This window comes from Callospermophilus lateralis, chromosome 7 (genome assembly GCF_048772815.1).
Source record: "Callospermophilus lateralis isolate mCalLat2 chromosome 7, mCalLat2.hap1, whole genome shotgun sequence".
Classification (NCBI taxonomy): Eukaryota; Metazoa; Chordata; class Mammalia; order Rodentia; family Sciuridae; genus Callospermophilus; species Callospermophilus lateralis.
Window position 1 is genome coordinate 86,926,010 of NC_135311.1, and position 16,670 is coordinate 86,942,679.

Below are 16,670 nucleotides of genomic sequence, written 5' to 3' on the forward strand. Positions count from 1 at the left end.
CTGTCATGAAACCTTCTCTAATTGTAGCAGATGTTCTCCATCCTCTGACTTGCAATGATAACTTGAACCTCTCTTATTCACTTGATTTTACTATATTACAGATATTTGTTTTATTTTCTAACAGCTGTATAAGTCAATGGAGATCAAGGAACTAACTTTTTATATATTTTGAATTTCCTTGCATTATTTTGCATACTGGCAGCATGTGGTGCTACATCAAGAATTAAATGAGTTGGGGAATAAATTAAGACACAAGCCAGTGAGTCACTGTCTTATATCAATAATCATTATGCATTTCCAAGGAGACCCTTAGATTAAGTTTTATCCCAGACTGAGCATACAGATAAATTCTCCATTGTCTTCTTGGTTCTGACCAAAAAACTAGTAGATGAGTAAAGTTATATAATGTTTTTTATCTTCTGAGCCCCCAATTGACAGATGAATTGGTAGATTCACTACCTGCCCAAGACAAAATTTTGAAATGAGAATTTTTTTCTTCCTCACCTTCCCTCACGTCTTTCTCTATTTCAACCTCCATCCCATCTCCCTTTGTCCCCTTCATTTTCAGAGGTCAGTAGTGACATCTATTTGTTGCTATATTTGTCAGAATTGTCCAGAAAAAAATATATGATGTGATACATATGTATATATGTGCATATATAAAGAGATTCATTATGAAGAATTGGCTCACACAATTATAGAGGCTGAGAAGTTCCAAGTTCTGTAGTCAGCAAGTTGAAATGCAAGAGATCCAGTCAGAGTCCAAAGGCTCAAGAACCAGGAATCATTACTCAAGAAGAACTGAAGCTTAATTATCATCCAAAATCAATAAAGACTGATGTTCCAAGTGAAGCAATAGGTTGAAGGAGTTCCCTCTTACTATCAGAAGAGTCCTATTTGTTTATTTATTCTATTGAGACCTTCAACTGATTGTGGATTAGGGGTACTCACATTAGGAAGGACAATCTTCTGTGTTCATTCTACCAATTTGAATATTAATTTCATCTAGAAACACCCGAACAGACACACCAAGATTAAGGTGTGGCCAAATATTCAGACACCCAATGGCCCAGTCAAGTTAATGCATAAAATTAACCATCACAACATCCAGGGGTTGAAAGGATGACTTTAAAATGATATGGATATACTATTCACCTGATTACAATGCTTGGTAAAGAAACGTGCAAGTTGCACGTAATTAGTGGGATTATGGTAAGAATAGGTAACACACACTGGGCAGTTACTGGGCACTTATGCACTATTCAAGTAATATTTACAAATACAGCCTAACCGAAGCACCACAACAATCTGTTGAGATGTATGCTCTTAGGAAAGAGAAGCTTTGACTCTCCAGCTGGATTTGGTACATAAAAATGTGATGAATAGATCTGTCCTGTCCATTATGCTCCTAACAGAAGTCAGCCTGGGAATAGAAGCAACCCAGATGAGGCTCTGGATATCATTTGAGCTCTGATTCAAATTGCACATGAAGCCAGTCTCACCTCTGGATTTTTCAGTTACATGAGCCAGTAAATTCCCTATTTTGATTTAAGCCAGTTTAAGGTGAATTTATATCACTTGCAGCAGTAAAATTCATAACTGATATAAAAAATTGATACCAGAAGAAAGACATTATAAGTAACAGACCCTAGAATGTGGAAGTAACTAAGCTCAGGTACACAGTATGTGAGATGCTGAGAGTCTTAGCAGATAGTCATAGTATCAGGGATGTACATGGAACCCAAGCTCAACTACAGATGTGTGGGGCTTCTGTGAAAACATTTTGACCCTTCAAACAGATTCGATGATATAAAAGTACAACATAAGAAGCCACCAAAAGGGAGCCTGGCTAAGGCAGAGACAACCCAAAGAAAGCACAAAGCACACCAAGACACTACTCCTGGTCATGTATTTTGGATCCTGAGACAGTATTATTATCATTCTAGATCTAACCAGGAATTGGAATCCACAAAAATACATAGGAAAAGTTTAATATAAGGAATTATCTTAAGCTATTATAAGAGATTATGTATAAGATATAAGAAAATTATATATAGCCTCCTGAAGCTGAAGGAAAATACCTAAAGAACATATTTGGAAGGTGGCCCCTCCCTAGGAATGTGGTCTGATCTTCTTGAAGAAGGTATGCTTCAGCCCTTGCCAAAACTGCTGTGCAGTTGTTGGGTAAACAAAAAGCAACTCTGTAGAATACAAGTGAGAACTGGGTGATCAGCAATGGGGGTGGAAAATTTGAGGGTCACAGGCCAAAGCATGCAGGACACACAGAGGCAATGAAACTAGCTTGGATGGAAGCTTCTAGAACCTAGATAGATTTAAAAGAGACTCAAAAAGGGGAATGGGTACTGATGCAAATAGGAAGCTTTCAGAGTGCTACTTTCCACATCAAAAGCACAGCAGGAAGGTTATTTCCAGACTGTTGCTGTGAAGCAGAGGCAGAGCTCCACCAGATGCCCTTACACCCACACTGCAGGCCCTTGGAACAGCAGTCAAACCCATCAGAGACCTTTGTCCTGCAGTGAACCTCTAGCGCCCTCTACTGAGAATGCTTAACATAAGTCTCACTTTAAAGGAGAAGCACTAAAAGGAATTGTGTGTGAACTTGAAGAAAAGGGGCAATAAATTGATAATGGGCACGTAAGCTTTGAGTATCAGTCACAAAAGCCAATAAATTATCATTTTCCTTTAGACATCTTTGTTTGGCTGTTCAAAATGTTACCACTGAAAGACTGCAGGGCCTAGTCCTCTTACCATCAGTAGCTAAGCAGAGTTTTCACTAAGAATTGCAAGCTTTTTTGATACCTTTATGCCACCATTTTATTTTCTTAAATTTTTTTTATTTGTAGATAGACCCAATAGCTTTATCTTTTGTTTTTATGTGGTGCTGAGGATCGAAATCAGTACCTCACACATACTAGGCAAATGCTCTACCACTGAGTCACAACTGCAACCCATGTGCCAGCATTTTCTATCAAAATCTTTCTGTCCTAGCTTCATTTTTTTTGTTAAAATCCTACTTATTGTCTGTGATATATATGTTAATAGCCTGTCATGACATTATTATTTTAATAAGAGCACTCAAGAAAACGAGGGTGTTAAAATAGTACATATTGTAATTTTTAGGTACCTTGAAGTGTTGATAAAATATGATGAAATACATGTTTTAGGGAAAACTGGAACATTGATTTTCAGTCAAAAATAAAGAATTCTAAGTAAACAACCATAATAGTCATATGTTCTTTATTTAAAATAAAGTGAGATATTCAAGGCCAAAGATAATTGCTGTGTTTGTGTGTGTGTGTGTGTTTGTGTGTGTGTGTGTGTGTGTGTGTGTCTGTCTGTCCCCATCTGACTGTCTGTCTCTATTTTAAAAAATGGAACTTCCAGGGAGTAAAATTAAGAAAACAAAATCTTTACTTGGTTGTATTTTTATTAGTTTGTTTTAGTTGTACATAATTATTATAAAAGCATGGAATATAAATTTCTCCATTCACTCCCCAATACTTCCCCTTTTATTCCTCACTTCCCTCTCCCTGTTTCGTGATCACCTCTTATCTGCTGATCTTTCATCTACTTATTTATAGTTTTTTAATTAGTGAATTATAAATATACATAAAGCCTCGTATACACAAGGCCCTGGGTTCAATCCCCAGTGCCACAAAAAAAAAAAAAAAAAAAAAGGAATAAATATACATAAAGGTGAAATTCAGAGTGGTATATTCATATATGTACATCACATAGTTTGGTCATATTCATTCTCCTATTCCTCCCTTTTCCTGTCCCTCCTCCCTCCCCTTAAATCTCCTTTCTCTACTCCAATGATTTCCCTGCTACTCTTGATGGTAAAATAATTGCTTTATTGAGTGAACTGCCAAAACATGTATAAAAGTTCCTAATTGAATAATACTCTTTGAAAAGTTTGATTTTAAGATTTAGACTATTATGTCATTTTTTTTTTTTTTTACTTTAAACAATTTCTCCTAAGTGCCTCAGTAGTCTTGTCTTCCTAGGGTTTTATAACCACAGAGTTTATTATTAAAAAGTTTAGGTTCACCTCAAATACTTTCTGTGCTATTTGGAAAAAGTATCTAGGGGGAAATTCATGTAAGAAGAGTAAACCCAATTTAACAGAAAACGTGAAAAATTGTTGATGAAGTGCTTTGTGTGTGTGTGTGTTCTACCCAAAGGAAGCATTGGACTGGCTCTGAGAGTGGGAGGCAGAGTGAAAAGATGCCGTATCTCCTCCTCTGCCTGCTTGTGTTGGATAAATGCTTCATTTTATTGTCAGGTTGGCTGAGACTGAATGTCAACATTATACGGGAAGGTCCCAGAGGTATGCAGCAGAGGGGATTCTATTCCAGCTTTCTTTTCTTGATGCTATTAAATGAGCTCACAGCCTGTAAGATAAAAGTTAGATAAATTGAAGGCCAATAAGCACCTAGTTTTATAGCTGTAGTTTAAGTTCAAACTTCTTATGAGTTTGTGTGTTTCTATGGAAATACTGCATCTAAAACAACACTCACAGATGAAATTTACCAGAGAAAACAAGGTCTGTGAATTGCTGTACTGATTTGTAGAGTACCTTTTTTTCCTTTGAATAACAATAGCATAATAGAATGTTAGAATGTCCTAAGCTCTAACAATGGATGGCATATTTGATTTAAAATATCAGAAATACATTCTACATTCATTTAATTTTTTTCCCTTTGTAATCAATAAGGAGCGTTCAATGAGAAGCATTCATTCATTCATTCATTCCATAAAAGTTTATTGATTACCTTCTATATGCCAGGAAACCATGGTTTCTGCTTTGAAAATCAGTCCAGCATATGAGAAGGCTTTGTTGCTCTAAAACTCTGGTTATTATGCATTAGTGGGCACCACATTAAATCAGGATATGAAAATAATAATAATTTTTGCAAAGTGATAAAGTTTTCATAGCATACATGTATGTACCATTCATGCGCATACACAAATACACACACACACACACACACACATATGGAGAGAGAGGAAATCTTAATATTCAACTTATTTACCATTTGGTACAGTACAGGTTCCAATAAACCAAAATGTAAATGGAATTAGACTCATTTTGGAAGAAATCTATGGAGTATAGACAGCCATTGTGTCCATTTTTAGTCATTATACAAAAGTATTTTAGCAAGTTACCACTGATCTAAAAACAAGTTCCTTGAAATGGAACCTGTCACCACCACCCCCACCATAACTAAGATGAGAGCTTTTTAAGTATCACAATATGGGCAATTAGAAATTGTTCCTTAATACATATTTATTGCACGTATATTAGATGTCAGAAACTGCTTGGTATGCAATCAAGACTTTAAGTTAAGTTGCAAGCTGCTAAGGAGTAATTATGAAATAAGGAAGAGCAGGCAGGGGATACAATGAGAGAATATTGATTGTGATAGAAGAAAGCCTAAAAAAATTATTTCTAGGATAGAGATTATTTGCATGTTTGGTACTGAACAGAAAATTATGGGAAGGTATGAACTGAAAAAGTAAGCAATAAAGGGTACAATAATTTGAGCAAGAATTGCAAGATGTGGAGGTCAAAGGCCAAAATGAAGAAAGGAGAAAGCATGATTCCATGGAAGGAGGGAGGAAAAATAAGAATGGATGAGAACTGTAAATCAATTCAGAGGTTAGAAGAGGCAAAATAAGTCCTAAAATTATAATAGAAATTTGGAAGTAACAGAAGGGGATAATACAGATTGAGAAATAATAAATGAACTTCAAGGAGAGATTGTATAGGGACGTCTTTCACAGCTGTAACAACTATTGCCTCTGCAAAGGAGGCAAAGTAATCTGCTAAGGTAAGGAGTGCAACATTTAATTAAAAGTTTAAAAAGTGACTATATACTTAATATCTATGACCACATACTATCATCATCAAAAGGAATGTTCAAGGATCTGAAAATATTTGCTAGAGAATATTGAGAATCCAACAGAGTTTGAAAATCATAATTACATAAACAGTCAATCAACATAGTTCTGTGACTTACTCCAGTATCATTCAGTGCTTAGTTCCAATATCAGAACAAATTAAGAAATTCTAGAATTGAAAACAGGGATAATGGACTGGGAAGAAGATCATGAGGGTGTTGGGAATGAAGGGGACCAGAAAGAGAGATTCAACTGAATGACTATGGATTGTCACTGGGTTGAACATGGAAATGAAACCAAAGGAGTCTTATTGATCAAGAATATATGAAGCTAGGGGTTGTTGAAGTGACTCAGTGGTAAAACACTTGCTAAAAATGCACAAGACCCTGAGTTCAATCCCCAGTATCATATACACACATGCACACGTGTACATACACAGTTGTACACACACACACACACACACACACACACACACTCACACATACTCAAAAAGGAACATATAAAGCTAACAATGTACAAGAAGAATTAGTGAGAGTAAGGAGCAGTTATTTCTCTGCATAAAATCTCTCTGAAGGCATTCTGCAGCCTGGAAGATAAAGTTTCACTGAAGACTTATAAAAGATTTTCTAATATCCTGCCTCTCAAGCTCATTGTTCATTCCTTCCCCAAAAGGCCCCCAGGCATTCCATATGGACTGACTACACTGCTTCCTGCTTTCCTGATACTTTCCTTCTTCTAAATCTTCATTCACCTAATGACTTCTCTGCCTTCAAGATTCATTTCAACAAATCTGACCTAACTTTCCTATGTACACATATGAATATACCATAGTGAATCTCACCTTTTATATATAACCACGAGGTATTAATTTTTTTAAAAAAGCTGTAAGTAAATAACAGAAAGAGTACAGGGAAGGAAAATAATAGTAGAGTATAGGGAAGAAAACAGATGTTAGGGAAAGGGAAAGGGGAAGTACTGTGAACTGAATTTGAGCAAATTATATTCCATGCTTTTATAATTATGTCAAAATGAATCTTTTTTTAAAGAGAGAGAGAGAGAGAATTTTTTAATATTTATTTTTTAGTTTTCGGTGGACATAACATCTTTATTTTATTTTTATGTGGTGCTGAGGATCAAACCCAGTGCCCCGTGCATGCCAGGCGAGCGTGCTACAGCTTGAGCCACTTCCCCAGCCCTCAAAATGAATCTTAATATTATGTATAACAAAAAGAACTAATAAAAATTTTTAAAAAAATTATTTCAAGGATCTCTTCTCTATTAAAGACTCGCATGGTCGTCTACAAAATAAATAAATAAATAAGGCTGCTAACAGTTCTTCCTATCTTATGCAGCATGCCACTATTCCCACCCAAAACTCATGATTCTGGCCAAACCAACAGAATGCTATAGAACTGATTCTGTTCTGATTCCAGTCTAACTCAGCTGCCATTCTTCAAAAAAGTATAGGCTCTCCTGCCTGGAGTATGATACAGTCCAGAAAGAGCAAGGTCATAGAAAGGAGTTTATACACAGCACCCATACCCCTGACATGTGAAACCCTTCCTGCCCTTCGTAACCACTAGTTAAAGGTTGAACCCAGCCAACCCATAGAATTATGAGAAATAATAAATCATTTCTATTTTAAGCCACTACATTTTGGGTCTTAACTGTGTTGTAACAGATAAATGATATATTTCCCATTTTTAACTCAACTGTTATTGAGCAGAGTTCTCTCTCTGGCCCTCTCTGCTTCTTGGTGAAATATCCTAAGCTACTTTCCTCTACTACACTCTTCTGTCATCATGTTCTGCCTCACCTCAAGCCCCAAGGAATGGAGTCAACCCTCTATGGACTGAGACCTCTGAAACCATGAGCCCCAAATTAAATTTTTGTTCCTTTAATTGTTCTTGTCAGGTCTTTTGGTCATAGCAGCGAAAAAGCTGATTAAATACAATCTTTCACACCATTGCCAGAGACAAAATTTTAAAATATTGATCAGACTATACACCATTTTATTCACTTCCAAAGTTTATCAGTACTTTCCTATTCCTACAAGTCATGATAAACCTTTTAGCATCTGATACTTGCAGCCTTGACTTGAATTACCTTTCTAGTTACCATGCTACATAACTGCCTATGACTCTAATTTTCATGGTTATTCTCTGAACATACTCTTTTGCTTTCCTGTATATTTCCTATATCCTCAGTTTTCACTTCTCCTCTGAGAATTCCTGCTCAAACTCCAAGGCCCAGCTAAAATGTGATTTTCTCTTTGTTGTAATCACAGAACCCCCAAGTGACATAAATTGTTCCCTCATATGTTTTCCCACAGGACTGTATACAAACCTGTCACAGCCTTTATCACACTACAGTTATTAATTTACTTCTCTATTTTCCCAGCAAGATTCTGAGCTATTCCTCAGAGGCAGGAATAGTGAAATATTTATTGTGCATTAAGAGTCTCTAACATAGTTTCTGGAACATACCAGTACCTGTGAGTTGCTTCACAAATGCCTGTTGAGAAAATGAATGAAGAAACTATCTTGAATGTGCCTGCTATCATTAAATAGTAGTAGTAAATTAAATCCAATTCGGGTATGTACAAAAAGAAAAACCCTAAAAGTAGGCATTATCCATCAAAAAAAAAAATATCTCTAAATATCTTTTCAAACTCAAGAGTGCTCTGATCTTTTTGAAAACTGGACTATAGTTTTTCTCCAGGCACATATCAGACTAGATAGAATCCTGTCTGGGACAGTCTTAAACTTGTAGAATAGTATCTAGTGGGTTGTTAGGAGACATTTCCAATGTATTCTATCATATTAATCTTAATAAATTGTACTGTGTAAATTTTATGCTTTTCAAATAAACAAATTTGAATTATATGCAATAGCTGATCCTTCAAAAATGATAACATGGTGAAGAAAGTGTTTGGTTCTAAAACCTTGTCAGTTTGAGTGACATGTGAGTACCCAGCACTAAGCATCTGTTAGGGAAATCTTATTACTCTGTGTCTGTCGCTAGAAAATTGGAACACACATTGCAAGACCCACACACTTAAAATGTTATGAAGTGTTTTTAAAACTGCCTTCCACAGAAGGCCCTTTATTTTATTAGAAAATTATAAGCAAACAAGCTTTGTTTAATGGCTTTCAAAGTATAAGCACATTTCACATCAAAATTGTATCACTTTCAACTGCTTACTTGTATAAGAAATCTGTCAGGCCCTGGTGCCCAAGAAAATAGGGTACCATGCAGAAGATTTCTTGCTGAAGGATATAATGTATGCTCAATTAATCAAATACAGCATGTGTAATGGTCTGATTCCATCTTAGGAAGAGCTGTCAGCTTTCTGTACTGGAATCAGTATTTTCCTAATGCCTGGACTTTTTGGCAAATTTCTTTGAGCTTATATCTCCGGGAAGGTTGGCTTATTAGCTTTTTTTTTTTTTTAACATTTAAAATTTCTTGAAAATGTTACCTTTTCATTCTGATATCCTGTGTCTCTACTCCCTTTCCATGCCTCTCTTAGTCTGTTAAATGCCTTTATAAACAGTTAGAGAAAATATGCATGAAGTACTAAAATTACACTCAATTTTTCAGGAAAGTCCATTATTGATTGTGATATTAAGAAACATTCTCAAGTTCATCATCTCTTCAAAAACCAAAAAATATTACTATGTATTTAAATGTAAATTGGGTGATAATCAAATTTGGTAAAAAAAAAAAAAAAAAACAGAATATTTCAATGTTCCTTTGAAAGTCTTTTATTTGTTAAGTTTATAACAATTTGATTCTCTAAGCTAGCAGAGATCACACACAGGGGTGGTAGTTATTAACTTTTCCACCGGAAAAAAACACCCCCAAAATATATAACACTTATGATATTAATTTTCTTATATATTCTAATAAAAGATGACTACTAAATATGAATTGCCACATGAGAAGATGATATTGTATGTTACTAAACTGCCATCTACTGGATTTATTCACCCAGTATACATTACCATCTTTTAAAGTCTTCCCTTTTTCAATGAATCCATAATTTTTTCCAGCTGTTATTTGACATTATTTCTTTCCCTTGTTCTAGCAATGTGTGCTCCTACAGATGAGGAAAAAATTGTTTCAACTAATTATAGACTTACTAAAGCCTTTCACATCATTTAAGATTTAGATTGATTATTCACAGTGCCATGAAGACATGTCAGTTTGAGACAAGAGGAGGTTTAGAGAGGATTACACTTTGCAGAGTGCCACCTGTCTCCAAAGGGCATGTTCATTAAAAAGCTCCAGGTGCAAGTTGTGGAAGCAAAACAGCATAATGAAGTTCTTTACCTCCTTGTGCACCTTTTGATTAATAATATCCTCCTTCAGTTTCTAGCAGATTGTACAGCAATGTTTGCTACAAGAAACTTGGAATATCAGCCTACTTTTCCATCTTTCTCTGAAAAGAGTAACTCGTCATTTATCTGTGACTGAAATTTTAAAAAATAACAAAAATTAGATATTTATGGCACCATCTGCTTTTGGAAGAAAATAATACCTAATAAGCCAACTGAATGACATTTATTCAATAAACAATGCTTAATATGTGTCACTGATCAAATTCTACCTTATCTTTTCTTAAATTCACACATAGAAATCCAGCTGATACTTATACTAATAACCTGAATGCACTCTAAAATTCAGAGTTGTCTCCTCAATCATAAAGATGGGAAAGAAAACTGGCCATTATCAAACACCTACTATTTACTAGACATTTTCATGGGCACCATCACATTTTATCTCCATTACAGCCTGAACAGGTAGATATCATTATTCTCATTTTCACTATTAAATGTGATTGAGGCTCAGAGCAATATTATGAGCTAACATTTATTGACTGCTTACTCTTTTCCTGCCATTGTCTTTATTACTTTAGAGGGATTGCTGCAATTAATCTTCAGAACTACATTAGGGAGTAGATACTATCATTATCCTCATTTTATTAGAGGTAATTCAGAGAAGTTAAATAACTTGCCCAAGATCACACAAATAATATGCAGTATGGCCTGGATTTGAACTCAGGAAAACTGGTTCTGACACCTGTACTTGTTAACCTCAACATTATACTGTTTACCAATGTGCATGGGTGTGTATATTTTAGTGTCAAATGTGTTGCATTATTGTTTCGTTTTTGAAAACTGGTAATTGTGTATATACTCTCAGGCATTTTACATGCATTTTATCATTTAAACTTCACAAAATATTTAATGCTCCCATTTTACTTTGATGAAAGTGAATTTTAGGGAATAATTATTATAGCAGTAAACTCTTATGTGGCACTTACTATGTGCTATATATTCTTCATGCCAAAGTTGTAAATATATTGGGGCTAGGGCTGTGGCTCAGCGGTAGCGCACTTCCCTGGCATGTGTGAGTTGTATTCTCAGCACCACATATAAATAAATAAAATATAGGTCTATCAACAACTTAAAAATATGTTTTAAAAAGTTGTACATATTGTACATACTTAATACTGACAACAATATGATATATTATAATTCCTATGACATAGGTGAGGAAACTTAGATAGAGGTAGCTCCTGGATAAAGGTTGTAAGGCTAGCAGGAAGCAGAGCGTCAATTCTAATTCCAAAGGCCCATGATTTTAACCACTACTCTAAACTGTGAAACAATTTAAAGCAGTCATTCCTTGTTTATTGCAGCAAACATTTGAAGCATGCCTTAACTATAATAGCATTCATCACAATCAAACCTTTTGTTGCATACCAACTGAAATAACTATCCACATTTTGTAGAGAGTGGGAGGGAGTCAAGTCTGTACAATTTCATATTAGTCAGGTTTGTGCATTTTCAGGGATAGTAAAAACAAAATTATTTTATTTGTTCTACAAACATTAAGCACTAACTATAATCCAGGTGCTGTAGTTATGGAAATAAGATTCATTCCATATCTGTGAGGAACTGAATATATATAAATAGGTAATTAAAATATAAAGGGATAATTGCTAAAGTAGAGTTTTGCTGCCTAAGTCAAAGACTAATTTACAAAACACTATACATCACCTGGTCACATATTCCCCAAAGAGGTTACATACAGGGTAAAGCTAGCAAAAAGAATAAGAAGGCAGAATATTCCTTCATAAATACATAGAATGAGATGCCTAAAATATGGCTGTAATAATTGCAAACTTATTTAGAATTCCAATGTTTATGTGTGAACTAGAGTTAAAAGTTCAAAATGGTTTTATGATACATATATTCCTTGTTTCAAAAAAACTTTATAACATGTATATTCCTTGTATCTCAAAATATTGAAGCTCTGAGAATTCCTCCTTTATAGTGGATTTTTCTAGTCCTGAGTTCCCAGCCCACCCACTGGGACCCATTAAAATTCCAGCTATAATAATAATCAGAATTCTTGGTGCAAGTGACAGAAATCTAGTGCAATCTAACTTAAGCAAAAAGATAATGTGTTGACTTGGCTCATGTGATTAGGAAGTCCAAGGGATAGATACATTTTAAATAGGGTTAAATTCCAGATTCAGCTGCTACATTCAAAGCTCACTCTCTCAAAAAAATAATAAATTAAAAAATGAATAAATAAAAAGTTCACTTTCTCCCTACCCATTACTCCTCTTTTAAATTATCTCCATCTATCTCCTCACAATTATTGTTTTTGCCTCCTTTGTTTGGGAAGCTCCCTCTATAAAGTGGGTCTAACATTCGTATACACTAGCTTAGTAACTCCAATGAAGAGAGAAATTTTTTCTCCCATTGTTCCTGATTAAATTATAGGGAATTCATCATTCTGATTATATTTTTTGATAGCCTTTGACCAATCACCATGACCAAGCAGGATAACACCCAGTACTGGTTTGTCAAACTAGACCTAGAAAAACAAAACAAAACAAAATAACAACAAAACAAAGATAGCATCAAGCTCTACTAATCATTTCTAGAATACAGGCAATAAAGAGACAACAGGAAAAGGTCTGGGACATTCTGTGTGACTTGCCAGTTCCTTTCTATCCACTGACCCAGAAAAATAGATGAGGTTTCTGTAGAGGTCTCACAGATTGTTATCACAGAGGGAGAATCTGTGATTTATGAAATATATCCACTTTATACCTCAAAGAAGTATAAAATGACATAACACTGTATGATATTCTCCAGAGAAACCGTTACCCATAAATCGATAGTTTCCAGGTGTTTTTGTTTTGTTTTTGTTGGTTTGTTTTACTGGAAGTAATATTTACCCAGGAGATCCTGCTAAAGGCTTTCTGAAGAAAAGTTTCCTGCTTGTATCTAAAAATCATTATTTTATTTACCTGTATGACCACATGACAAGGACATTAGACCAAGGTACCTGTTTTCTTTTCTTTTCCCTAAAAATGTCACTCTAGAAAAGTAAATAAATTGTCCACAGACTAGTTGCTCTACTTCTCTCATCAAAAGGCTGGACATTGTGATTGGAGAGCTCAGAGGAAGAACCCCAAACAGTGTTAGTGTTAAGGAGAAACCATGACTGGAGGCTTCCCAGAAGCACTTATGAAAGAGAAAGCACATTGACCAGGGAGAAAGCACATTGACCAGGTAGGTATAAACTGTGACTCCTGTCCAAATAAGAAAATTGAAGAGTTCTAATTAAGCTATAGTTTTCCTGTTTCTAATTTCTCTCCAAATTATAACTGTGGAAAACTCTCCAGCTGTGTTCCAAGGTACATAGATTATAGCAAAAGAACCAATAATGGTAGTAAAGAATGGGAAAAAGTAAGACAAATCTTGGAGCCTGTGGGAAAGCAAGCCCAAGCAAATATTAACAAAGGCCACACAAGGAACCCTTACAAAGAGAAAGAATATCGGAGGTAGGTGTTTTTCATCCTAATCTCATGTTCTTGAATCTATTTGCCTGCAGAAATCTGAAATTCCAACATAGTAACTGCATTTCTTTGACAGACAGTGAATACAAACAACTGTCCTACTGACCTCAAAATCTATCAAGCACTTTTTCTTTCACCTAAACATAATTTATTTTTAGGTTGAATTTGAATGTCTTTGTATTTAGCTCATTGCAATCTTCCTTGTTCCCTACTGTCTAACCCAAGCCTGTACCACTCATTTACTTTACTGTCTGGCCCCTATAAACATTTGAATTTTTAATCCATGATGTTAACACTTGATTTCTGCTGAATTTACAATCCCTTTATAAGAATGTAAATGTTAAAACTTTTTAGTTCCCTACATCCGTGTGAACAATATCTCAACTATTTTTTCATTGGGGAAAAAAGCAATTTTTGAAGAGTAAGACTACAGGAATTATAGAATAGGGACTAGGGTGAGACATTTAAGGAAGCTCTCACTTTTGGATGCTGCCTCCAGGTTGGAACCTGAGAAGGAATACCGCCTTAAATTTCATACGTAAGATGACTTGTTCTCATCACTAATGTTCCAAACTTTTAAGGATAAAATTTAACCAGATTTGGTTTGTTACTTGTGACAAAACAATTCAAAAATGCATTTTCCTTTGCCAACATTCTTTGAGACAGTTGTCCTCCTGGAGCACCCATAATACTCTCTGAGCATGCCTATGCCACATTTTCAACATTGTTTTCTGTTTACATATCCATATTTACCAGAATTTTGTACACTCCTTAAAGAGTTTACCATTCTCTCTTTAGCTGAAATTTCTAGCCCTATACATGTCAAATGAGTGAATTTATGAATGAGCATGCTGTTAGCATGAACCATCTCATTCCTCCTGTAGCATGGATCACTTGTGAAGTCCTGTGTCAGCTGTTTTATTTTGCCATATATGGATGGCAAACTTTGATAAGTTTGTATTTCAATTATGATTTGGTTTTCCCATACATTTTCATATAAACTTTGTATCAGTTTATTTTTATTTTTTTAAATATGTGTTCAAAAAAGCATGGCAGTAGCTTTGCAACTGATACCTTATACATGCTTGCCTTTCAGTCTCCAGCAGAGCCAGCCTCCTTGACCTAATTAGACTGCTTTACTCCCACATGGCTAGCAAATACTATAATTAATTTATAAAGGACTCCGAAGCACCAGCTGGCAAAAATTTCCTATCAATGATTTCTACAAAACGGAAGAGCATTCAAGTTGAAGGAGAGTTGTAAAGTGTGTGTGTTTATATTTTTTATACACTGAATTTCCAAGAATGTTAATAATAAAATGCACTAAATAAACACTCTTTAATGATTTGTCATTTCTTTCAGCACATTTATTTTAAATTGTAGGAATAAATCCATGTGACAAAATTTGCTCAAAGATGTATATTTGGGGTGTGTGAGACTTGAATGTCTATTAATATTCACACATTACAAGCATGCTAATAAAGGAGTATGCTGTTCTTAAAAGGAAGTCAAACGAAAAAGGTGGACACCCCATTTAAGAAGGATTTCTCAATTCTTTGAGAAATCAACAACCATTGGGAATCTCTTCAACAGAAAAGAGAAACTTGGAAACTTAAGCAAGAATATCAATTATCCAGGGCTTTTCCTATGGTATTTAAACTCCTGGAGGAATATTTGAAAAAGGGATCTGGCAAAGAAGGACTATCTATAGCAACACTTTGATAATAAAAATAATTATAAAAGTTGTGGGCCCATGTAAAGTATAGTGATTTATTAATAAGACTAAGGGTAATAAAAGGTACTAATGTAGCTATTTATGGTATAATCAGTGCATATGAAAAACATTTAAAGTTTCCAGAGGAACCATCTATTTGAATTCTTTATTTTCAAAGAAGTCATTCCTAGGTGATTTTATATCTCTTACTGCAAGGAAAAAGTAGCAATACACTAGATACAATGTCATAGCTTTCTGTATCCTTTTAAAAATTGAAACAGTTTAGATCTTTTTGTCTCTGCAGTTCCCTAATGCCATTTATTTAACTCAAATTATATCATTACTTATATCATTGTAACATCTATTATGCATATGAAAACTAGTTTCTAATGACCTTCAAATGTTGTTAGTATGTTTTGTAGATAATGGCCACACACACACAAAAAAAGACACAAATAATTATAAACAGTTTTTTGCCCAGTGTCATCTTTTGAAATTCTATTAATTCAAAGACTTAATGGCATTAAAAAAAAAAAAAAAAACACACACATCCCAACCATGTCTTCTCTTGAACCTTCTAGGCCTTAATCACAGCATCCCTATGATATCAACCTTTTAATGTTGACTGGAGTCCTGTCTTCCACTGCTGGTTACCAGCATTGGGCTTTGAGAAGATCAAGAAAGGTTTCATTTGGGCAAGCAATGTCTATCTCTTACTGTACACAGCTTAGGGCCAACGGAAGACAGAAGCAGAATGTGGCCATATCGAATATAATCATGAAAAGATATCCACTGAAAGGGCACATTGGCTTTCTGTTGCAACAACCAGGAAAAGTCCAGGTGCCAGTTCCAGAGCTTCTGGGGCACCTGATGGAACCCCACACTCACTAAGAGAGCAACATGCTAAGGACTATGAAGAGAAGAAACAGAAAATGAGGCCAGTAAGGTCCTCTTTAGGCATAAGATGTCCACCAGAAAGTTCTGCTGATCTGGCAGTTTGGCAATAGACTATTTCAGAGCTCCCTTTGTCCAGGGCCCCACAAGACAAGGTTTGGGTTTCGGTCAAGCTTCTGGATCATGCAAGACACCCAAGGAGACTTAAAACACTAAGAGGAAAATTCTCCAAAGCATAGCTAGGGTTAGGGC